This window comes from Microcebus murinus, chromosome 1 (assembly GCF_040939455.1).
Source record: "Microcebus murinus isolate Inina chromosome 1, M.murinus_Inina_mat1.0, whole genome shotgun sequence".
Classification (NCBI taxonomy): Eukaryota; Metazoa; Chordata; class Mammalia; order Primates; family Cheirogaleidae; genus Microcebus; species Microcebus murinus.
The window spans coordinates 83,338,114-83,363,221 of record NC_134104.1 but is presented as its reverse complement, the minus strand read 5'-3'; the positions used below and the strand labels follow the sequence as shown (position 1 = coordinate 83,363,221).

The 25,108-nt window shown below is 36.3% G+C and overlaps 1 protein-coding gene across 1 annotated transcript in view; it reads left to right on the top strand.

The window, feature by feature from the left end:
• The first annotated feature begins 793 nt into the window (after window positions 1-793).
• PIK3CA (phosphatidylinositol-4,5-bisphosphate 3-kinase catalytic subunit alpha) overlaps window positions 794-25,108 on the top strand; it is an 85,804-nt gene continuing 61,489 nt past the window's right edge. Inside the window, exon 1 of the mRNA XM_012737019.3 lies at window positions 794-1,280. The gene's annotated coding sequence lies outside the window, so the exon portion shown is untranslated. The remainder of the gene's footprint in view (window positions 1,281-25,108) is intronic.

The following is a 25,108-nucleotide window of genomic DNA, read 5'->3' as shown; positions in this document are numbered from 1 at the left end:
TCCTATGCTTTTTCAATACAATGAAAGACCACTAGGGGGAGGAAAACGCACAGTAGCAGATCCTTATCAGAAGTGCTCTCAAAAATCAACAGTTCCCATTATTCTCAAGCAAAAAGAGACTTCTAAAGTACGCAGCACCAAGATGCCACCTTGAATCTAATCTATAGCCAACATGAAATTTCTGAAGTCTTTGTTGGCTTTACATGAAAAAAGCATGTCTTCTGAATAGAGTTGAATCCTACAAGCTGATTAAAATCAGAAAAACAAAAATAAAAATGGGTGCATAGCAAAAGGTCTCCCCGAAGTGAGTCAGGATTGCAGAGGGTTGTTGCAGCGCATTCCGCCTTCGAGATGGGTGACAACTTAAACCACTGCGGGCAGAGGATGCGCAGCAACTCTTTGTAAAAGGCCATAACCATTCTGGTTAGCCACTGCGCCCCCTCTCTCGCCCCCAAACTAATATCACTTCTCGTAAAAGTGAATGAACTCATTTGTTACCAATATTCCTTTTCATATCTCTACCCTATCCAGCCTGCTGCTCGAAGAAACGAATATACTATACAACACGTACGCTGTCGTAGGAAAACACAATACCCTCACTACTGCAGAAGACGGAGCATTCAACTGACACACGTCAGAACATCTACCCCAACAGCACTCCAACTTCGGGCGGAAATGAAAGGCGCAGGCGCAGTAGCACACGCTGTTACCCGATTTGCCCACTTCTCCCTCCTCCTCCACTCAATTTCACTTCCTCTCCCTTGCATATCTACTTCCGGGGCATTGTAGGCTCGGCCCCTCCTCAGCTCTTACCCTCATCTGCTGGAGGAGGGGGGGAGCCTAGGGGGTGGGGAAGAGTTCGTTGTTTGTTTACACGATGTGAGCGGAAAAAGAGACTAATAAAGTTTATTCTGGAAACAAAAGGAAAAAAAACAGGGGCGACAGAGAAAGGAGACGGGGGCGGGGGCGTGTGGCGGGGGCTAGCGAGGAGAGGGAGCGAGAAGGAGAAAGCGGCAGTTCCGGTGCCGCCGCTGCGGCCGCTGAGGTCTCGGGCTGCTGCTGCCGCGGCCGCTGGTGCTGGGGCTGGGGCCGCCGGCGAGGCAGGGCTCGGGCCCGGCCGGGCAGCTCCGGAGCGGCGGGGGAGAGGGGCCGGGAGGCGGGGGCCGTGCCGCCCGCTCTCCTCTCCCTCGGCGCCGCCGCCGCCGCCGCCGCCGCCGCCGCCGCCCGCGGGGCTGGGACCCGATGCGGTTAGAGCCGCGGAGCCTGGAAGAGCCCCGAGCGTGAGTAGAGCGCGGACTGGCCGGGAGCGGGCGCGGTGGGATGGGGACAGGGTGGGTGCTGGGGACTCCGGGGCGCGCCCGCCGTATCGGGCGGGGGCTACCGGCCGGTCGCCTCCCGGCGTCGGCCCGCGGCGGAGTTCGCCTGCGGTCGCCGCTCCCTCTCACTCGCTTGCTTCTGGCCTCTCCCAGCTGCAGAGGCGAGGACTCGCCGCTCCCTCTCGTTTCTCCCTGTGGCTGCCGCCTAGCTCTTCGTTTCCTTCCTCTCCTCCCATTTTTGGGGATGGGGCGGCTGGAGGCTGAGGAAGTGCGCCCAGGGCCGCCGCCCCGGCCGCAGTGGCTCAGTCTCCCGCGCCCCGCACGCCCACCCGGCCCGCGGGTGGCGGGGCTGCCGCGGGCACCGCGGCGTGAGAGGTCGGGGCGCGGAGCCGCGAGCTGTTCCTGAGGGGCTGTCACGCCCGAGGACTCCGGCCCGCCAGCTCGGCGGCCCTGCGTTCGCGTATTGCTGGGTTTAAATCGCCCGGCAGGGGTATGGAAAAGCGCTCCCCCCACCCCGCAGCTCCCCTCCCAACCTTCCTTTCGAGGTTGTTTTTTCCTTTTAACCGAGACAATCAAACGTTTGGATCTTTCATTCATAGACCTGAGACATCGTCTCGTGTGACTTGTTTCTTTACTAAGTCCATTATGTGATGCCTGTTTTCATAGCTTCTAAGTGGCTCTGAAAGGTAGGGTAGCGCCCAGGATTGGACTATGTAAACACCGGACGTTCAGCCTGGGTGTTTCGACCGCGGCTTGAGGGGGTTATTTTAGGATGCTAAAGGAATAGTGGTGATGGTGGCCAACCATGTTACTAGACTTGGGAATCGAAAGCTGTTTTTTCGGATGTCAATAATTGGGAAGCTGTTTTCGTAGTTATTTAAAGGGTAAACGGAGCACAAGACGGGGCTTAGTAGAAAACAATCTGCATATTCTTTAATGAATTAGAGTTGTGATTTCATACTGGTGAAGCTTCCTCATTCCAGCACTGCGCCTTTGTGCACATGCGGGACCTGTGTTTGCGGGACGAAATTATAAATTGTAGTTTGTGTGGCTGGGGAGAACCCCTAGAAAACTTGAGTAGGTAAATTCTAGGTAACTCAAGAAGTGATTTCTACTCCCACTTTTGAACCACTTCAAGCAATATTAGTCTCATGTTTTCCTGCTTAGAAACTGGATTCTCTGGTTATTTGCTTACATTTGCAACGTACAGAATTTGTTTCTGTGCTGGATTGCGTGTTGTAGGAAAAGTCCTGGAAAATACTTGAGATACCGTGTTGCTAACTTAGTTTGGGTAAATCAAAACACGTTATGTTTTTATTAATGCGCTCTCAAAGCAACTGCAGCCTAAGAATTTAACATATATGTGTATTCAAGTTTTAAGATTTTTAACTGAAGCATTGAATTCTGGTTGACAGCATAGATCTCCATCTAAACATCACATGTTCTGGAAAATTTTAATTATCAGATTAACTGTTCTGCAGTGTCATCAGCCAGAATTATCTGAAGAAGGCTGTGTGTGTGTGTGTGTGTGTGTGTGTGTGTGTGTGTGTGTGTGTTTGGGTGTTTTTTGTTTTTTTTTTAAGTTTTCCCGTGTCACATTTTGGGACAAAATTAAATAAAATTTCACTCATAACTTTGCTTCTTGTGTGTTTTCAAAATAGAAGACTCTCCTATTAAAATCACAAAATAGGTAATTGAAAGAAATGATAGCACATCATAATAGTAAAAGCATCATGGGGGAAATTACAAGAAAGTAAATAAATATTAATATTTTATCATTGACTATGACTATAAAGTTTGAAAGACATTCCTGTCAGTTTTAAGTAACGAATTTAAAATGAACCCGCAAAAGTGTTTCTATCTAAATTTTTTTTATTATAAGTAAACTGGATATAGCATTAAAGAGATGTCACTAAATACAAATAGTGTACTTAAACTGAAAAATTACTTCATGAACGTGTAAATTCTCATGGAGCTAGCTATATTACAAAGGGAGACTGTAAAAGTGCAGTAGCTTTGCCTGGCTCTCTGCATGGGACAATCCTTCTGGAGGCAGAGCTTTATAAACTAAATTTAAAAGCTAAATACTTAAATAATGTAAAATGGATTATAATTTTTTCTAAAGTAGTTCATTTTGTGTGTAGTTTATTCCTTTTTAGTGCCCTTTACTGATTAAACATTCTTAAACAGTTGTGATTACCATTTAAAGGGCATTTGCTTTGTTGATCTGTTTATTTGAAGAGAGCTATCTTAATCCCATTTGATCTCTTTAGCAGCTAGAGTAGTATTAAAAGGATCAGTTCTCTATTATTTTATATCTTGAATTCCAAGGTAGGGGTGATTCTTTAAATGCAATGTGTTTCTTAGCGTTATAAAGGATTTCCATCTCTGGTGAAAATGTTTATGATCTTAAAAATCATTCAACTTCAGAAGCATAAGTCTTAGAATATTGTGGTTTATATTTTATTAGCACAGTTATCAGTTTTAAGTATCATTTATCGAGCTATATAACAATCCTGTGGACAGAGCAGTGTTACTATCCATAGGAAATGATATTCTAATCTAAGGTCAAACAGGTGGCAAGTGACAGACTCATCAACAAAACCAATGTTTTCTGACTCCTTTCATGCTACTTCTAATTTGCTGCAGCTCATTTTTTATTAGAACTAAAGTAACTAGGGCCCAGAGAGATTTAATTAAAATCATCTTTTTCCTTATTTGCATTAATACATATGTTTATTTAATTCGCTTTACAACTTAAACAGTGGTTTTCAATCCTGGCTACACATTGGAATTATCTAGGGAACTTTTAAAAAATACCAGTGCCAGGGTCTTGTCCCCGAAGATTCTGATTTAATCGGTCTGAGATGGAGCCTAGACATGTGTGTTTTGTTTGTTTTAAAGTTCACCAGATAATTCTAATAAAAAAGCAAGGAGCCGTGCAATTTGGTCCCTGCTTATCTCTCTAGGTTCATTTCTCCTCCCCACTGTTATGGCTCCCCTGACCCTTCCTGCTCTCCTGTGCAAATACTGTTTGTACTTGAGACATCTGCATACTCCATTCCCCTTCCTTAACTAGCTGACTCCCATTCATCTTTTACATTAACTCCTTTGAAAGATCTAGTCTGGGTTAGGTGTCCCTGCTTCCTGTTCCCAAAGCGTCTCATATTCCCACTGTCATAGAATTGACCTCACTGCATTGTAATTACCTATTTGTTTTTCTGTATCCTCCACTGATGTATAAATTCTATGAGGATAGGAACTCTTGTCTTATATACTGTACAGTTATATTCTTATTGCTAAGCATGGCAACCCATACATTATAGGCACTTGACTAAACAAATAAATATATTAGAGACAGACTTCTTTACAACATGTAATGATTCATGAGCACCAATTAAGTTTTTGTTCTTGCCAAATATATTTAATATGTTTGGTCACTAAAAACGTACATCCCTGAAATTGCCACACATATGAATTTTATTTGGAGACAATTGAGATGTTATAAACTATATCAAGAGTGACATTTCACCTCAGACACACACAAAAAAAGAGGCAAAAATAAGGAGCATTATTGTACATAGTACTGCACTGGAAATCAGGAGACTTGAATTCATATCCCTGTTTTACCACAAACATTCGGGCATGTCTCAATTTCTTTGGGCTTCATCCTCCTCTGTAACATAGAGCAACTGTTTCTATATATGGTTAGTGATGTAGCTGTAAAATTTTATGAGTGTTAATATTGGCTTTGGAATGTGACCCACCTTAGTTCAAAACCTGGTTCTTAAAATTATTGGCAGGATTACTTTGGACAGGTTTTCTAATCTATATAATCAATGGACTTTTTGTTGAATTAAATGAGATAATGTAGATCCAAGAGAATTCTTGACCTGGATCAGATGCTTAATAAATGTTCATTTCCTTTCACCTTAGGAAGTGTTAGATCTCATGAGCAGACTTATCTGAGATAACAGAAGAACACAGTTTATGTAATAAGTCCTATTTCTACCTTGCTGACTGCTAGCCCTGCAGGTGTGTCTAGGGACCAAAAACCACTGTGGCATTTGGTTTCATTTTCTTAGAACCCTATTCCACTGCCAAACACCCAGGCGTTAGTCAACCTACTTGGGAAATAATTATGCCTGGAAGTTTGAACCATGATAGGATAGCAAGTGCCAAGCTATTAATACATATTATAATATATAATTATATATAATACATAATATGTTGGAGGGGAAAGTCTAAACCTAAACTGATGACCTTATACCATCTCCAAAGATGAGTAACATCAGATTTGATCATTCTAAAAGAAGGGAACAAATGAAAATTAAGGATGATTTATAAAAGAAGACACAGAGATTTTGGTGAAATCTCTATTCACCAAATCTTAAAATTCAGAGACCATTATTAATATTGTAATTTCCAGTTGACAAAGAAAATATATGAAAAATTAGTTTTCTCGTCAGGACCAGTTCTAGAAGATAAACACAAAGACTGTTCCCAGTGTCAGATTAGCAGTTCCAGATACCAGTTAGCAGACTGAGTTGATGTTTTTCTCTGTTTGGAAGCCATGTTTCTTAATTTTATGTAATGCTTTTAGCCTTTATTTATTTGGTGATACTGAGAGTAACCTTACATATGACATATAATATAGGCCGAGCATCCCTAATCCAAAAATCTGAAATCCAGAATACTTCAAAAACCAAAACTTTTTGAATGTTGATATGGTGCCGCAAGTAGAACATTCTACACCTGACACCTTTGCTTTCTGATGGTTCAGTGTATACAAACTTTGTTTCATGCACAAAATTATTTAAAATATATAAAACTACCTTTAGGCTTGTGTATGGAGGTATATTAAATATAAATTAATTTTGTGTTTAGGCTTGGGTCCCATCCCCCAATTTCTCATACATATGCAAATATTAAAAAATTCATAATCTGAAGCATTTAGAATAAGGGATGGTCAACCTGTAATATTATTCTGCTAAAGTGTCCTGTTACCAATCTTATTTTTTTATAAATCAAATTTGCTTGCCTGAGTTTCCCCTTAAGTTTATTGAAAAGTGAATTTTATAAACAACTTATCTGGAAGAAATACTATAATGAAAATTAAAACCTGTGGATAGGAGAAACTGAAATGTTACGATGGAAAAGAAATGTGAGGCATCATACAATGAAGTCTGAGGATTCAGACTAGAGATTTCCATCGTTCAAAAAGGTCATTCAACTTTGGATATACTGATAATGTTTTGTAGCTATATACCTTATTTATATACTATAACCCTTTAATTTATGGATCAATTGATCCTGGTTAAGGACATTTTAGGTGTTCATTCTTCCCCTCCCCACCTATACAGTTTAGAGAGTTTAAAGTTAAAATGCTCCAATAAAGTTTCCAAGTTCATACTAAAAGTAGGGGCATAGAGCTATTGTTTTCTTCAAGTTGAATATTTCTTAAATTGAAGCTGTTTTTAGTATGTATTAGGGAGCTCTGGTATGCCTAAGGGACCAAATTCCAATCCCAGACTGCTACTTTGTATTTGTATGTGGTAGAGGCCTGATTATATCACATTTTTGCCTGTTTTTCTGCATTGATACAATAGGAATTATAATGTGTTGCTTGCTACATAACTCATACAATTAATGAGATAATTAAATGATCCCAAATTGCATCAAACTAGGCAAAAATGTATGCAAACTAGTTATTTTAAATATATACCTAGTACAAGAATAATGTTTTATATTTGACTTGACAATTAAATACTCATTTCTTCTGTATCATTTTGGTGCTTAGCTTGATAATTTATCTAAATTGCACTCATATATAAGAGGTTAAGTTTTAGTAATTTAGCATATGTTTAGCAATTGTTACAAAGGAGTTGTATCAGGGCCAGCATTGCCATTTGAAATAAATGTGGTATTTAAAAAAATTTTAAGAATTTTTAGATATGATACACTTATCAGATACACTTCACATTTTACATATTTGTGTAGTAGAAGGCAAAGAAGTATGATGTGATAAAAGCTATGTAGGAATAGAGTCATTCTGCTCTGATCATACCTCTCTTTCCTAACTCACCAAGGGTCAGTAGGCTCAGTGGAGAAATGTGTCTTATAACAGAAATATACAGCAATATTATGAAGAGGATTTTAGACATAGAGTTTTGAATAGGAGGAGACCATGTTGTATTCATTCTTGTATCTTCATGTACCTAGCATAGGGCCCGAATGTAGGTGATCGGAAAGCATTGATGTTTTTGAAGTAGAATCATATTTTTAAATCAAAATACTATCTTATATCTCTATCATTTAGGAGCTATACACTTTAAAGTACCTAAAAAGCAGGTAGATTTCTATGTGCCAGTTGTAGTTGATTATTTATTGAGTATAGATTTGAAGTACACTCAGCCTTCTGTAGCCATGGGTTTTTGCATCCGTGGATTCAACCAATCCCAAATTGAAAATATTAGGGGAAAAAAACCAGATGGTTGCATCTGTACTGAATGCGTGCAAACTTTTCCCCCTTGTCTTTATTCCCAAAACAATGCAGTGTAAGAATTATTTACATGGCACTTACATTGTACTAGGTATTGTAAGTAATCTAGAGATGATTTAAAGCAGCAGTCCCCAACCTTTTTGGCATCAGGGACCAGTTTCATGGAAGACAATTTTTCCACTGGTGAGGGTGGGGGTGGGGTGGGCGCAGCTAAGGCAGTGATGCCAGCAATGGGGAGTGGCTGTAAATACAGAGGAAGCTTCACTTGCTTGCCTGCAGCTCACCTCTTGCTGTGCACAACCCACCCCTCACGTCTCACCCCCAACCCCCATTTCCTAAAAATTCCTAAGACAGTTTTTCCAAGGATGAGGATGGGGCTGTCAGAACTCTGCAGCAGCGGGTCTGGTCTGTGGCTGGGGATTGGGGACCATAGATTTAAAGTATATGGGAGGTTGTGTGTAGGTTATATACAAATACTACACCATTTTACATAAGAGATTTGAGTATCCATGGATTTTGGTTTCTGTGGGTAGTCTTAGAAGCAATCCCCCATGGATACTCAGGGAAGATTGTGTATGAGAAACACTTTTTTGTAAGTTGTTAACTAGTTGCTTGTTTCTGTTGCTATTTGGAGACACTTTTAAACAAGATTGGTAGATTAAGGATAGGCTGTGTGTTATATTGAAAGGAACATTAAATCAATAATCAGAAAATATCCTTTCTGCATTCATGTATTAACTAGCTGTTTGGCCTTAGATCCTGACCTTTCAAAGCTTATTCTTCACCTGCAAAATTTCTAGGTTTCTTTACAATTCCCAAATGTTATGAGATTCCTCATGTTTTAAAGTCTATTTTTTATCTCAGGGAAGAGTAAGTAAACCACTCCCTAGAGGGAAGATAGTCTATCTCAGTTTATTGTATTTTCAGAAGCTAAGATTTTTTTCTCTGCCTGTTTATAATAAATTTGCACATATTTGAAAGCCTTTATGTGAAATTCTGTGGCAGAGAAAAGCTAAGCTGCTACTGGAAAAGAATGGAGTGGAAGGATTTTTTCTTCTTTCTGAAACTATTAGTAATTTTGGAGAATCACACTTACTGCAGGCGTCGTCATTTTGGTTACTGGCACTTAGAATAATTAAATGACAGGCATTAAGAGTAGGTCATCTACTGCATACCAGTTGCTAGGGTTATGAATGCCAGCAGACTTGTCACAGCACCCTTAATAGCCACTGGCCATCATCCTTACTTGTTAAAGACTTCTAGGAAAGTATGTTCCATAATTTCCCTTGGTAACTCATCCCACTAGATGGTTTTCAGAAAATGTGTTCTAATCTTAGAAACATAATTCCGGAGGCATAGTAAGCCTCTTTTTTCTTGGTCTGTCCTTAGTTGTGCAGACAAAATGTGTGGAAGGATGACAAAAATCATTGTCCTTGATTGGAAAGCAGTGATGTTTATGCCATGGATTTGTTCTATTAATGTTTAAATTATTTACCTTCAACTTTTGGATATTTTTTAACCAGCAAACTGCTCGGGTAATGAAATATTATTTAGAGTTATTTTGAGTATGTATTCATTTTTCAACAAGCTAAGCAGATTTCTGTGGCTTATTTTTTCTTTAAGAGATCTTGCTTTTCAAAGTACTTTTCGTGATAGACTTATTGCAAGTCTAGACCTGAAAGTGCTATTGTATTTCAAAGCCACTGAATACTTTTAGTCTAAAAGTGACTGAATTGTATTTTTTTCCTTAGGAGGCTAACTTCTTGGCAAGTTCAAAACCCTTGGAATTTTTTGCTAAATCAGCCACTTCTGTCAATATAGATTTATAGAGCATATCACCAAATGTAAAGCAGCATTAATGGGAAAATTTGGGGGAAAATATTAAAATTAGGCACTAATTATAAACTCCAATCTGAAATGAAACAATACATGACAGCAGGGACAGGAAAGAGTTATATTTTGACTCTCACTTTTATACTTATAAATATTAAGACATAGTAACATTATTTTAAAGTTATTTGCCTTGTAAAGATTTCCTTAAATCTAATGGCTGTTATTGCTTGCATTTGAGACCATGATAGGCAGCATCTTAAAGTATTTATGAAAGTGATGTTTGTGTTCTGTTTTCCAACTATATACCAATTTTAAAAATTGAACATGACTTTTTCAAAGCAGTTTCTAGACTTGATAATAACAATGGTAGCGAAACTCAAAGAAATTTAGAATATTAGTAATTTTATAGAATGGAGACTGGTTGGTTGGTTTTACTTCACTGGAAATAACCAGCTTTCAGATTTCTTAGTGATATTGTGGGACTATTGATTTCCTCAAAATCATTTTGATTTAACTCTACCGGTGTGCAGCTACTGAAACACAGCTAAATGTATCATCATGCTATTGTCTTTTCCCTCCCTCCCTCCTTTCCTTCCTTCCTTTCATCCTTCCTTCCTTTTTTCTTTCCTTCCTTCCTTTTCTTTCTTCCTTTCTTTTCTTTCCTTCTTCCCTCCTTCCCTTCTATTTTTCCTTCCTTCCTTTTCTTTTCCTTCCTTTTTTAGTATAAATATTAGACATATAAGTTAGTACACTTGTCCTGCAAATAGTTTTTTTCCCAGCCAAAATTTGGGCAAGTAACCTGACAACAGGACAAAATATCTGAAGTCAGGACAGTCTTAGAAAATCCATAAGATATGGTCAGAGTACTTAGGCTTTTTAAAATTTCTTTTTCTTTTCCTAAATATGTCATAATGGTTAAGAGCATGTTCTGTAGAGCCAGATTGTCAAATTACTAGTTTTGTAACTTTGGTTATTTAACCTATTAAATATTCTCTGGGTAATACTTATTTCCTCATTTGTAAACAAAGGATAGTAAATACATACATTATAATATTGTAATGAGGATTGACTGAATAATACATGAAAGCATTTAGAACAGTGCCTATCATGTAGTAAGTATTCAGCAAATATCCCTGAACTCCTTGAGAGTCAGAACCATGTATTCATCAATTTATTTGAGGGCTTTAATATTATGTAGTGAATTGAATTCTGTCCACTCTGAGGATTTACTAGTGAATCCAGATTCTGAATAGTGAACAATAAGCTTGCCTTCTAACAAGCTTAGAGTAGTTTTAAATTCTTTACATTATTGTTTGCTTATTGTTATATTAAAACTTTTACAATTTCATTCTAGTTCTAGGACTCTGAATTCAGTTTCATACGTAATCTTTAGAGAAGTTAGCATATGGAGATTTAGCGTAATAGGGATCAGGAATTAATGGATAGAAGGTATGAAGTAAATGGATGTATTTTTCACATCTAGTTTGAGCTTCCTTTGGATTGATTTTTTTCCTCTCCATTCCTGGAATCTTTGAATCCCCAACCGATATCTTAATAGCATTCTGCCATTGAGACAGTATTTGTTTTGCACTACTTGGTATTTACCTCCTGTCTTTCTTCACACACTAAAGATAATAGTTGTGTCATATTGTCATATAGTCCCTATGTTACATGGCTTTTAAAGAATTCTCATGTCCTGTTTTAAAGCTGCTTGTATCTCACTTGCCCATTCTACTTGCTATGAAATCTTTATTGAATATAATATTTAACTCTTTTGTATATCATTCTGTTTGTTACCTAGTGTACACTGACTGGACATTGTGTAAATCTCATAGGTCATTTATGTGAAAATTAGGAAAGCAATCATACGATTTGATTATTTCCGTAAGTTCAATCAGAGTCTTTGCCTTTAATTACCAAGATAGCTACCTGGTGCCACTGATACAAGTTTCTATGGCATTATCTGCCTGGTTTCAGTACCTTATATAAATGAAACTATTAGTTCATATTTACATTTATGGTAAACATATATATGTATATGCTTTCTGGGTTTTTTTTTTTTTGAGACAGAGTCTCCATTGCCCAGGTTAGCATGCTGTGGTGTCAGCCTAGCTCACAGCAACCTCAAACTCCTGGGCTTAAGCAATCCTACTGTCTCAGCTACTCCCTCCCGAGTAGCCGGGGCTACAGGCATACACCACCATGCCTAGCTAATTATATATATATATATATATATATGTTTTTTAGTTGTCCAGCTAATTTCTTTCTATTTTTTTAGTAGAGACGAGGTCTCACTCTTGCTCAGGCTGGTCTCAAACTCCTGAGCTCCAATGATCCCCCTGCCTCAGCCTCCCAGAGTGACAGGATTACAGGCATGAGCCACCACACCCAGCATGTATATGCTTTCTTACCTCTTGCTTTTTAGCAGTTTTGGCTAGACTGTTCTGGATGGTTACATAAGATAAATTATTCTTCTTAAGTTGGTGATTCCATAGTCTGTATTTGTCATAAACCAGGATAATAATATCCACACAATTTTTAAAAACTACATATAACTTATGTGAAAATTGCTTCAGGAAGTATCTGTGATTTGGGGTATAATTGTTCAAAGTTTTTCATTGTTACTTGCATTTAAAGAATGGTTTTTATTAAACGTAGTTCCAAATATTTTTTTCATGCATGTAAAACTGTATAGAATATAGTCTACCTTTTGGGAAGTATTATGCACAATGAAAACAATAACATGACATTGGATTGCCCTAGTACTGACCAAGAATTTTTTTCCTTACACTGGGCTTATTACTAACCTAGGCACTAAAACTAAGAATTAATTACTTATATTTAAATGGCATAACAAAGAATTATAGCTGAAAAACTGTGTAAGAAAGCTGTCCTGATTTTCTAAATGTACATATTAGTGTGTGTATTTTGGGTTCCCCCAAACCCAAACTTTAATATCATGAATCTGAGGAAGGGCAATATTATGGACTTTTTATTTATTATCTCCCTTAATCCTTACAATAACACTTTGGTACACATGTAGGCACTCCATTTTAAGGATTAGGAAACTGAAGTCCCACATCTAATCAGTACAGTGGAATCTCATCATATTTAATTTATATGAAATCAATTGTATCTACTCAACCAAACATAAAAACATGACAAAAATAATACAGTCATGCATCACTTAATGATAGGAATATGTTCTGAGAAATGCATCATTAGGCAATTTTGTCATTGTGCAAACATCATAAAGTATATTTACACAAACTGAGATGGTATAGGCTACTACATACCTAGACTATTAGTATAGCCTGTTGCTGCTAGGCTACAAACCTGTACAGCACTCGGCTGTACTAAACACTGTAGGCATTTGTAACACAATGGTAAATATTTGTCTAACTAAACATAGAAAAGTTACAGTAAAAATACAGTGTAAAAGATAAAGAATGATATGCCTGTATAAGGTACTTACCATTAATAGAGCTTGCAGGACTAGAAGTTGCTCTGGGTGAGTCAGTGAGAGGTGAGTGAATGTGAAGGCCTAGGATATTACTATACACTACTGTACACTTTATAAACATTATACCCTTAGGCTACACTAGATTTTTTAAAAACTAAATTTTTTGTACTGCAATATTATGACAGTACATCAGGCAATAGGAGTTTTTCAGCTCCATTATAATCTTACGGGACTACCATTGTGTATGCAGTCTGTCATTGACTGAAATGTTATGCAGCACATAACTTTAAATATTATAGTCACATTCCACTACTAAGCTTTTGCTTCAGAGTAGACATGAGATTAAAGTTGTGAATTTGCTGTACCTTCATTTGGTCTCAGTACCTAAGTGTGAACATCTCCCTGTATTGAGTGGTGTGATTCTGTTATTCAGACATACATAAACTTCATACAGCATGACCCCTAATACCCAGCCTCTACTATTCAAACAGCAATTTATTTGAGTGTCGGAAGAGAAACTGATGTTTAGACTTGCTGAGCAGTTGTGTTGGTCTCCGAGGTGGCCTGTAGATATGGCCACAACAAGCTACCATTTGTGCATATGTATCGTCTTAGATATACACATGCATACACCCACATGTATAAGCCCACATATTTTAAATTCTACATGTATTTTATGTATCACTGATATGATTTTATCACTGTATATATACATCATGTCTTTATATAAAACATATTTCTGTACAATGTGGTATTCAAAAACCATATACATTATACTTTATAAGTGGCTTAAATTTTTCAAGGAAAATGTTGACTCTGTACAACTGCAGACTATATTTGTTTGCACAAGCTCATTTCTGGAACATAGCACCCTGGAAACATCTCTTCCAGTCACTAACCATTCAGTTAACAACTTTTCAGACTCATACCATAAGTAGTTTATTTAATGTCACATAATTAGAAGGCAGGTTAGTATTCTAGTTCTAATCTAGAATTATAAGCAAATGTGCTGTTTCACTCCATCAAACCTTCCTTTCTCCCCCAGTGTGAGAGAGATCATGCCTTCTGGCCAGCTACCAAGAATGGCACATTCAGGGTCAGGGTACTTTTGTCTCTTTGCAAGGCTCTAAGGGAAGTGCTTCTTCCTCACACAGATCAGATAGGACATAAATTGGTTGTTTCTAAGAAGAGAATGAATATTACATAAGGAGGTGAGAGTAACACATAGTTTAATCACCTTAGTTACATTTCTGTCTTCTAGTCTTTACATTTTTCCAGGCAAAGGGGCTAGCAGAGGCCAGGCACAGTGGCACATGCCTATAATCCTAGCTCTCTGGGAGGCTGAGGCGGGCGGATTGCTCAAGGTCAGGAGTTCGAAACCAGCCTCAGCAAGAGTGAGACCCCGTTTCTACTATAAATAGAAAGAAATTAATTGACCAACTAATATATATAGAAAAAATTAGCCAGGCATGGTGGCGCATGCCTGTAGTCCCAGCTACTTGGGAGGCTGAGGCAGTAGGATTGCTTGAGCCCAGGAGTTTGAGGTTGCTGTGAGCTAGGTTGACGCCATGGCACTCACTCTAGCCTGGACAACAAAGTGAGACTCTGTCTCAAAAAAAAGGAGGGGGGCGCCCTAGCAGAAACCTCAGTATTTTTGTAAAATAAATTCTGCCTAGTATGGTTGAGTTTCCTTTAGCAAATTCATAGACATATAAAAGAATGTATTTCCCTGAAAGGTAATTGAAGAAGTGAAATTTTAAGATGCAGTGATAATTTTACTTTTTGAGTTAGCAAAAGTATTTTTTAATGGTATTCTTGCTGGTTAAGGTGCCATGAAATGTGCTTATTCATTTATTTCTACTGGTGGTTTAAATTAAATCAACCCTTTTGGAAAACAAGTGGGCAATTTTTATGCCTTTAAAATTAACTTAGCTTTTGACGCAATAATTCCATTTGCAGCATTATATGTAATAATTTACAACAGCTTAAGTATTGAGCAAACTGTTAAATCTCTCATGGAAATAGGTAGTCATAGAAAATGTGTTTATGAAGAATTTACAATAATTTGAGGAAATGTTTTTATAGTGAAAAAAAGCAAGATACAAAATTATGTATACTATATGAGTACTGCTACAAAAAAACAAAGAAATAAACCAAAAAATATGCATAGAAATAAAAGCTGTAAGAAACTACATCAAAGTGGATAATAATGGTTGTCTTAGGTGCATTTTTCTGTTTTGTTTTCCTCATTCATCTATGCACCATTGTACTTGCAGACACAGTCTAGGCCCATACTAGCTAGTGCTTAAGTGAATGAATTTCTGTTTTAAAAATGGGTTACTTTTACATTGAAAGAAACATGAATATATTCCCTATCTTAGTTAAGAAAAGGAGAAATGTGGGAAGCATTCTAGAAAAGAAACTGATTAATAATACCTTACACTTAGATTTTGTTTTAGAATGTTTTCACATCTCTATTTTAAGTGATCCTTATCTGTTCTAATTTAATAACATCATTAATTGCCTAAGTTAGATATTTCTGCTAACCTTGACTCTGGCCTTTCTGACCTGCCAAATCCAACTGATCACCAGATCTTGAGTATTCTTTTTTAGAAATGTCTCTTGATTTTATTCCTATCTTTTCTCATAATCACTGTCTTATTTTAGTCCTTTCCTGTGTTACTGAAGTATCTCAACCTGTCGCTCTACTTTTCTACTCTCCACCTCTTTTACTTTATGCTTTTACTACTGCCAAAATGATCAGACATGTAGTTAACTAAAATACTTTTATGTATGTGCTATAATAAATAGGTTGCATGGAAGAGAGCAGGAGAGAGGTTGACACTGCTTCCTCACTGCTGTTACAATGATCACCCTAAAATACAAAATTGGTCTGCTTAAAGCTTAGTAATTCCTATGACCTGTATTGGAGCCTCTTGAACTTGGAGTGTATAAGAATCACCAGGGAGGGTAGGGGTCAGGGGCTCATGTCTATTATCCCAGCACTTTGAGGAGCTAAAATGGAAGGACTGCTTGAAGCCAGTCAGGGCAACATAACAAGACCCTGTCTTTACAAAAAAAAAAAAAAGTCATCTAGGGAACTTGTTAAAATGCAGATTACCCAGACCCTAGAAATTCTGATTCAATGGATCCACCATCCTGGAAACCTGAATTTTATTATAATAAGCTTCTCTCTCATGATCCTCACGCATGTGATCCTAGGACAAGATGTTGAGGAACACCGACTCTGGAATAAAGTGCAATCTCATTATTTTACTATAATTTTCCTCACAAGTTGGCATCAACTCACCTTTCTGTACTCATTTTCTATACTTTCCCTCATGGAATGCCTTATAACCTAGCGATTCTGAACTGTCTTACATTCACATAGGCCTTTGTGGACTCCTATGCTTATGCTTATGCTATTCCTGCTGCTTAGAGGCCCTTTTGCTATGGCTGCTCCTACTCAGTAACTTGTTGGCCTGGCATGCTATTTTCAGTTTATGTGTAATCTGTGTAAAGTATTCCTGGACTCACTCTTCTAGGCAGTCAATCTTTCCCTCTAAGTATTTCCATAGCCTGTGTTTTGCAATACACACATACTAAATTATGCTTATTTACATACCTTCCTCACTAGACTGTGAGCCTCCTGAGGTCAGGGATGCATGCCATTTTATTTATCTTATACCTCTAGCATAAACCTGGCACTTAATATTGCATAGTAAATGTTCGTCAAATGATTAACAATCCAATAAAGAAGGCAGGAAAAAGTGATTAGTCCTATTTTGCAGTGAAGAAAATGAAGTCTTGAGATATAAATACTTGCTTGTAGTTACCCAGCTTGTAAGTATAGACATGGAACTCACATTCAAAATATCTGGCTGCTTTTCTGGTTTTGGTCTATACAGGAAAGGTAGACTATCATTGTAAAATTAACCCCTCCTTTTTCTAAGCATTTTTTTTCAGCTCAAATATTAGTTGACCTTTTATCATATTTGGGGAGAAGGTGTTTTAATAAATTTTTATCATATTCACAATATAAAATAATGCCTGTTCCTCCAGGGCAAGAATGGATTGCTGGAAATTCATGCTGTTTGTCTCACTTTCACATCTAACTTCCTGTACTCTGCTTTGTGAGGATTATTTGTATCCCTTGCAGAAATCATAGTGCCTAAAAGGATGACCACAAATACTTGTTTAATTTCATTCAGCTAATATTCATGTAGGAAACATTTTGTTCTGCAACAATTAAGGCAAAAAGATGTATAAGTATTCAAGTGGGTTTCTATTATAGTTTTGAAAGCTCAATTTCCAAAGTTAGATGTGTTTAGCCTTGCTGTAGACTTCAGTCTTAAGGTGTTGATGGAAATCAACGACCAGCTGCAAAATTCAAATCTAGTATGCCACAGAATAAGTGTAGCCATGGTTTAAACCAAACGTTAGCAATGAAATATTTAGTAGCAACTGTTCTTTTAAAAGAAACATTTTAGATAATTAGAGTCATCTTGTAATATCCTTATACCCAGCTGTCAGCTTTTTACTTTTTCTGCCAATATTTCTGAAACTGAAACTAAGAAAATGAAAATTAGGGTACTACACTTTGAAATACACTAAACACTTGAAAAACTGTTACATTTTATAAGATTTCCAAATGGAGTTTCTCAGTGCCTCAAAAGATTTTCACAAAAAGCAAATACCTGTAATAACTCTCCCCAATATTAAGTTGAAATTCATATACACCTTAGTAAATATAAGTACAATATTTGAGAAATTGAAGAATTGCCTCTATTCATAGCTACTGGACTTGAAGATTATTAAAACAAATTTGAGCATTCTAATTCTTTTTTTTTCAGGTGGGGGTCTCACATGTTGCCTAGGCTGCTCTCAAACTCCTGGGCTCAAGTGATCCTCCCACCTCAGCATGTGCCCAGCTTCTAATTGCATTTTAAAATTTCTGCTACTGTTTGTTAATTTTGTTACCATGTTTAATCAGCATCCAACTGTCCTTCCATTCTCTCTTTGTTTAGCTTTTAATATTATTGTTCCACTTTTAAGATACTTAAATCTCTATTTTCTGTCACATCAACTTTCAGTAATATTTCTGATTCCTCACTGTGCTAGACCATGATAATATTATAATATTACCCATTCTTCCTTTTAAGTCTTCTCATACCCTTCCACAAAACAATTATATACAATTACTTTTTATGTTGACAAGTAATGATAACATTTATGTTTTCTTCTATAACCAAACTTAAATCCTGTTATATTTTGACTATAGGTAGATTTTAAAAGTTCAAACTAATAGTATTTACAGTAATATGATTATGTAAAAATGTTTTACTCTGTCTCAAAAAAAAAGAAAAAAAGATACAGAAGACTAGAATAAGGCAGTCAGCTAACTCAGCCTAATTGACATCTATAGAATACTCCACCCAACAGCAGTAGAATACACATTCTTCTTATAGTGCATTTGAAACATTGATTGGAGTGAACAATATACTGACCCACAAAAATAAAATATATTAATAAATATGAAAGTATTGAAATTAAGCAGTATGTTAAAAGAATGAAATTAAAATTCAACAATGGAAAGAAATAAGGAAAACTCCCAAATATGTGGAAATTAAACAACACATTTCTAAGTAACCTATAGGTTAAAAAAAATTTATTGGATAAATTAAACAATATTTTGAACTGAATGAAAATGAAAACAACATAAAAAAATATTTGGCATGTAGCTAAAGCAGTACTAAGAAATGTATAGCTTTACATGCTTATATTAGAAAAGAAGAAAGATCTAAACTTAATTATCCAAGCTGCTGGCCTTAAGAAGCTAGAAAACGCCTGGTACAGTGGCTCAGGCCTATAATTCTAGCAACTTGGGAGGCCAGTACTTTGAGACCAGGCCAGGGAACATAGTGAGACCCTATCTCTACAAAAAATTTAAAAATTAGCCAGGCATCGTAGCGCATGCCTGTGGTCCCAGGTACTTGGGAAGTTGAGCTAGGAGGATCACTTCATCCCAGGAATTTGAGGTTATAGTGAGCTATGATCATGCCACGGTCCTGTATAAGTTCAATAAAATTTATAAACCCTTAGCTAGAATGATCAAGAAAAAGAGATGTAAATTAACAATATTAAGAATGAAAGAATGGATATTATTAGAGATACTATAGATACTAAAAGGATAATAAAAGAATATTATGAACAATTTTTACAACAACCAGTTTGACAACGTAGAAGAAATGGACAAATTCCTTGAAAGATACAAATTACTGAAACTGACTCCAGAAGAAATAGAAAATCTAAGTAGACTTATATAAAGAAATTTAATTAGTAGTTAAAAACCTTCCAACACAGAAAATCCAGGCCCCAATGACATAGTAATTCTGTCACATATTGAAAGAAGAAAAAAATGTGAAGTCCTGTCCAAATTCTCAGAACATACAAGAGGAAGAACACCACAATTCATTTTATGAGGCCAGTTTTACTAGATACCAAAGCTAAAACAAAGGCATCGCAAAACTAGAAAACTAGAAGCCAATATTCCTCGTAAACATAGACACAGAATCTTTATCAAAATATTGGCATGTTTAATCTAGCATTATTATATAAAAAAGGATAATATAGAACAGTATGATATAGTGAAGTGGGATTTATACCAGCAACACAAGGCTTGTTTAACTTTGAAAAATCAATTCATTGTAATACACCACACCAATAAGGTAAAATTGAAAACTCATATGATCATTGCAATAGATGCAGGAAAAAGTGTTTGACAAAATTCATAATAAACTCTTAGCATGCTGGGAATTGAAGGCAACTTTCCCATCCTGATATGTCTATGGAAAAACAACTAACATACTTTATGGTGAATGATTTTGTGGTTTTCCACTTAAGATCAAGAACAAGGCAAGGATGTTTGCTCTTACTGGTTTTATTCAGCATTATATTGGAAGTCCTAGCTAGTGCAGTAAGTCAAGAAAAAGAAATTAAAGAACATACAGAATGGAAAAGAAGTAAAACTAAATAGATGGCATGTGTATAGAAAGGTCTAAAGCAGGCGTCCTCAAACTACGGCCTGTGGGCCACGTGCGGGTGTTTTTGTTGTTTGTTTTTTTACTTCAAAATAAGATATGGGTAGTGTGCATAGGAATTTGTTCATAGTTTTTTTTAAACTATAGTCCGGCCTTCCAACGGTTTGAGGGACAGTGAACTGGCCTCTCTGTTTAAAAAGTTTGAGGACCCCTGCTCTAAAGGATCTACAAAAAATAAAAAACAAAAAATCTACTAGAACAGTTAATTTAGCAAGGCCATAGGGTAAAAGATAATAAACAAGAATTAATTATATTTCTATATACCAGCAATGAACAATCCAAAAATGAAATTAAATAGCAAAACCATTCATAATAGCATTGCATAATTACTTATGAATAAATCTAACAAAAAACATGCAAAACCTATACACCGAAAACTACAAAATATTGCTGACAGAAGTTAAAGAAGACCTAAATTAATTGAGAAGTACACCATCTTGGTGAATTGGAAGAATATTGTTAGGATGGCAGTTCTCATGAAATTGATCTATAGAATCAATGCAGTCTTAATCAAAATCTTTTTTTTCCTTGTTTTATACTTTGGGGGGGGTATTTTTTCTCTTACCTAAAATCCATGTTGAAATCAATCAAAATCTTGTCAATTTTTTCCATAGAAATTGACAGGATGGTTCTAAAATTTATATGGAAGTCCAAAAACATAAAGCCAAAAAAAAAAAAAAAAAAAACCCTACAGAATCTGAAGATTTATAAGTACCTGATTTTTTACTTGCTATAAAGCTATAATAATCAAAATAGTACATTATAAGCATAAGGATAGACATAGATAAATGGAAGAGATTTGAAAGTCTAGAAATAGAATAATACAACATAGTAATTTATTTTTTCTAATTAATTTCTTCTTTTGGACAGTTGGTACATCCCACATATCTTTTCCCCATGATATTAATGAAATACAACATAATTTTTATTGAACATTTTTACTTTGTGTATTATGTTATCTCATTTGCTAATAAGAACTCATAAGTTCTCATAAGAACTCATAGGTTAGATATTATTTATGTGGCAATTGATTTTTGGCAGAGGTGCCAAGATAATCCAATGGGGAAAGAATAGTCTTTTCAAAAAAATGATGCTAGAATAACTGGATATCCATAACTGGAGGAATTTTTTAAAAAATACTTAATGCTGTCTTCATACCAAACCCCAAAATTTATTCAAAATGGATCCTAGACTTAAACATAAGTGCTTACCTAGCAGTTAGTTACTTACCTGGTGTAAAATTAGGGATTGACTGCAAAGGGGGAAAACTTTTAGGGATGGATAATGGAAGTGTTTTAAAACTTGATGGTAAGTGGTGATTTTCACAACTGTATACATTTACCAAGACTCATGGAACTGCACTTTATATTGTACCTCAAATAAAACTGAAGCTAATAAATACATATTTTTTTTTCTTCTCAAGAGTTAATTTAATTTTTTTTAAATTCAGGATATTATGGGGTACAAACATTTTGTTTACATGAAATGCATGTGCCTCGCTCATGCCAGGGCTACAAACGTGTCCTTCCCACATACAGTGTGCCCCGTTTCCATTAGCTGTGAGTTTATCCCCCTAACCCCACCCCCACCTGACTGGCACCCAGTGAGTATTACTACCATGTGAGCACCTTAGTTAGTGTTAATCAGTACCACTTTGATGGCGAGTACATGTGGTGCGTGTTTTTCCATCCTTGTGATACCTCACTTTGAAGGATGGGCTTAATCTCTATCCAGGATAATAAAGAGGTGCTAGATCACCATTGTTTTTTGTAGTTGAGTAGTATTCCATGGTATACATATACCACATTTTATTAATCCACTCATATATTGATGGCCATCTGGATTGTTTCCACATCTTTGCAGTCATAAATTGTGCTGCTGTAAACATTTGAGTGCAGATTTCTTTATTAAAGAATGTCTTTTTTTCCTTTGGATGGATGCCTAGTAGTGGGATTGCTGGATCAAATGGTATTTCTGGTTTTAGCTCTTTGAGGTATCTCCAAATTACTTTCCACAGGGGTTGTACTAATTTGCAGTCCCACTAGCAGTGTAAGAGTGTTCCAGTCTCTCCACATCCACACCGGCATTTGATATTTGGGGACTTTTTGATGGAGGCCATTCTCATTAGAGTTAGGTAATGTCTCATTGTAGTTTTGATTTGCATTTACCTAGTGATTAGAAATGTTGGGCACTTTTTTATATGTTTGCTTGCCATTATTCTGTCGTCTTTTGAAAAGTTTCTGTTCATGTCCTTTGCCCATTTATTGATGGGTTTGCTTGATTTTTTCTTGTTGATTTTCTTAAGTGCTATATAGATTCTTGTTATCAACCCTTTATCAGATGTGTAGAAAGCAAATATTTTCTCCCATTCTATAGGTTGTCTGTTCACACTAAGGACAGTTTCCTTGGCTGTGCAGAAGCTTTTTAATTTGATCAGGTCCCATTTGTTTATTTTTGTTGCTGCTGTGATTGCTTTGGGGGTCTTCTTCATAAATTCTTTACCTAGGCCGATGTCTAAAAGAGTCTTCCCCACATTTTCTTCCAGAATTCTTAAGGTTTTACACTTTAGGTTTAAATCTGTTATCCAGTGTGAGTTGATTTTTGTGAGAGGTGGGGATCCAGTTTCAGTCTTCTGCATGTGAATATCCAGTTTTCCCAGCACCACTTGTTGAATAGAGATTCTTTTTCCCAATGTGTACTTTTGTCTGCTTTGTCGAAGATGAGATGACAATATGAGGATGGTTTTATATCTGGGATCTCCGTCCTATTCCAAAGGTCTGTATCTCTGTTCTTGTGCTAGTACTATGCTGTTTTGGTTACTGTAGACTTACAGTAAATACTGAAGTCTGGCAGACTGATGCCTTCCAATTTGTTCTTTTTGCTTTAGATTGCTTTGGCTATATGAAGTCTTCTCTGGTTCCAGGCGAACCGTAGAATTATTTTTTCTAAATCTGTAAAAAATGATGGTGGAATTTTGATAGGGTTTGCATTCTAGAGATCACTTTAGGTAGAATGGACATTTTAACAATATTGATTCTACCAATCCATGAGCATGGTAGGGATTTCCATCTGTGCACATCATCTACAATTTCTTTTCTCAGTGTTTCCTAGTTCTCCCTGTAAATATCTCTGACCTCCTTTGTTAAATATAATCCTTATATATATAGTTTTAAATTAAGGTGGAAGCATTAATAAAAACAGCCAGCTGTTTATTACCATACCTCCCGCCCAACACCTCCCCCCGACTTGTCTTGTCTAATGTCAAGTCAAGCTTCAGGAAACTCACTTTAAAGTATTTTAACTTCTTCTTCTGGTGCTTACTACCATAATAATGTGGTGTATTGCTCTTTCTTGTTCCCTCAATATTTGACATTATCTATTAAGTTTCTCTTATATTGTTAACTCTCTTATACCTTCCTTTGCCTTATTCTCATCATCCTGATATATTAAATCATTACTGGTTAAATGTACATTTAGTGTGTTCATTTTTCAGTGACTATATAGTAATGACGCAAATACTGGATGAGTTTGTTTTTTCTGTTAAAACGTTTTTTAATTAAATAATTGCCTCATCTTAAAAAATTTGATTAGCTACCATTGCATCTGAATTAGTCTTCCCACAGGCTTTAATCCATCTTTGTAGTAACTCTCACCTATGATAATAGGTTATTTTCCTACAGTAGTCTTCTAGAGCCTTCAGTCTTTCTGATTTAATCTTGGTTGCTCTCTAGGTCTGTTTCACAGCTGTTGTCTTAAGACTTCTCTTTCCTCTCATCCTGGAAATTCCCTACACCTACTTCCTATGTTGAAGACTTGATCCCTGTGTTCCATACCTTCATGTTTTACTCACTTATTTTGCAGGAGCATATCTTCTAGTGGCTTCTTAAAGAGAGACAACTGGAAGATAAATTTCTTGATATTTTACATGCCTGAATATGTCATATTCTACTCCTACAATTTTCTGATATTTTAAGTGAGTATAGAATTTTAGGTTGAAAACCGTTTTTACTTAGAATCTTTAAGTATTGCTCTGGTATCTTCTGGCTTCCAATGTTGCTGTTTAGTAGTCCAGTGCCATTCTGGTTTCTTATCTTTTACTTTTGTATTTTTTTTCTTTCTCTGGATGGAAATGATTATTATCTTCATTTCTGGTGTTCTGAAATTTTGTAGTGTTGTACTTTGGTGTGCATCTGTTTTTATTTATTGTGCTGTGTACTCAATAGATCCTTGCTTTCTGCAGACTTAACATTCTTTGATTCTTGGAAGTTTTATTGTGTACTTTTTTGATAGTTCCTTCTCTTCTATTTTCATTTTTCTCTCTGGAACTCCTACTAATCAGATATTAGACTTCCTGGATAGCTTTTCTAATTTTTTACCTTTCTTTTCTATTATTTATCTATTTCTTTTTATTCTGCCTTCTGGAAAATTGCCATGACTTTAATGTCAAACTTTTATTCATTTTTTTTTGAGCTCTTACTCTCTGATTGTTTGTTATTGGTTCTTTTTCTTAATGATGCAATATTTTCTCCTGTCTTAGAATAGTTTAATTACAGTTTCTTTGACATTTTCCTCTGTCCCATCATTCTCTCTGTTGTCTCAACACATCTGTTTTGTTTTGGTCTCAGTCTTTAATATTGAAAACTTTCCTTAAATGTATGAAGATCCTTGGTTGTCATTCATATTTAAAAGTCACTAAAAGCTGATTGAAAGCTCTGGATTTGAAGTCAGCACTCTTTTTTGGTGAAATCTCTATTTCATGGTCCTTCTCTAGGTTAGTCAGTTTTGAATCTTCTTCTGGAGAAAATCTATAGTCACCTCTGTAGGGCTTCATATATTCTAGAGCTAAACTGAAGAAAGGGGATTTGGGTCTCGTTAGATTTTCACATAATGTGGT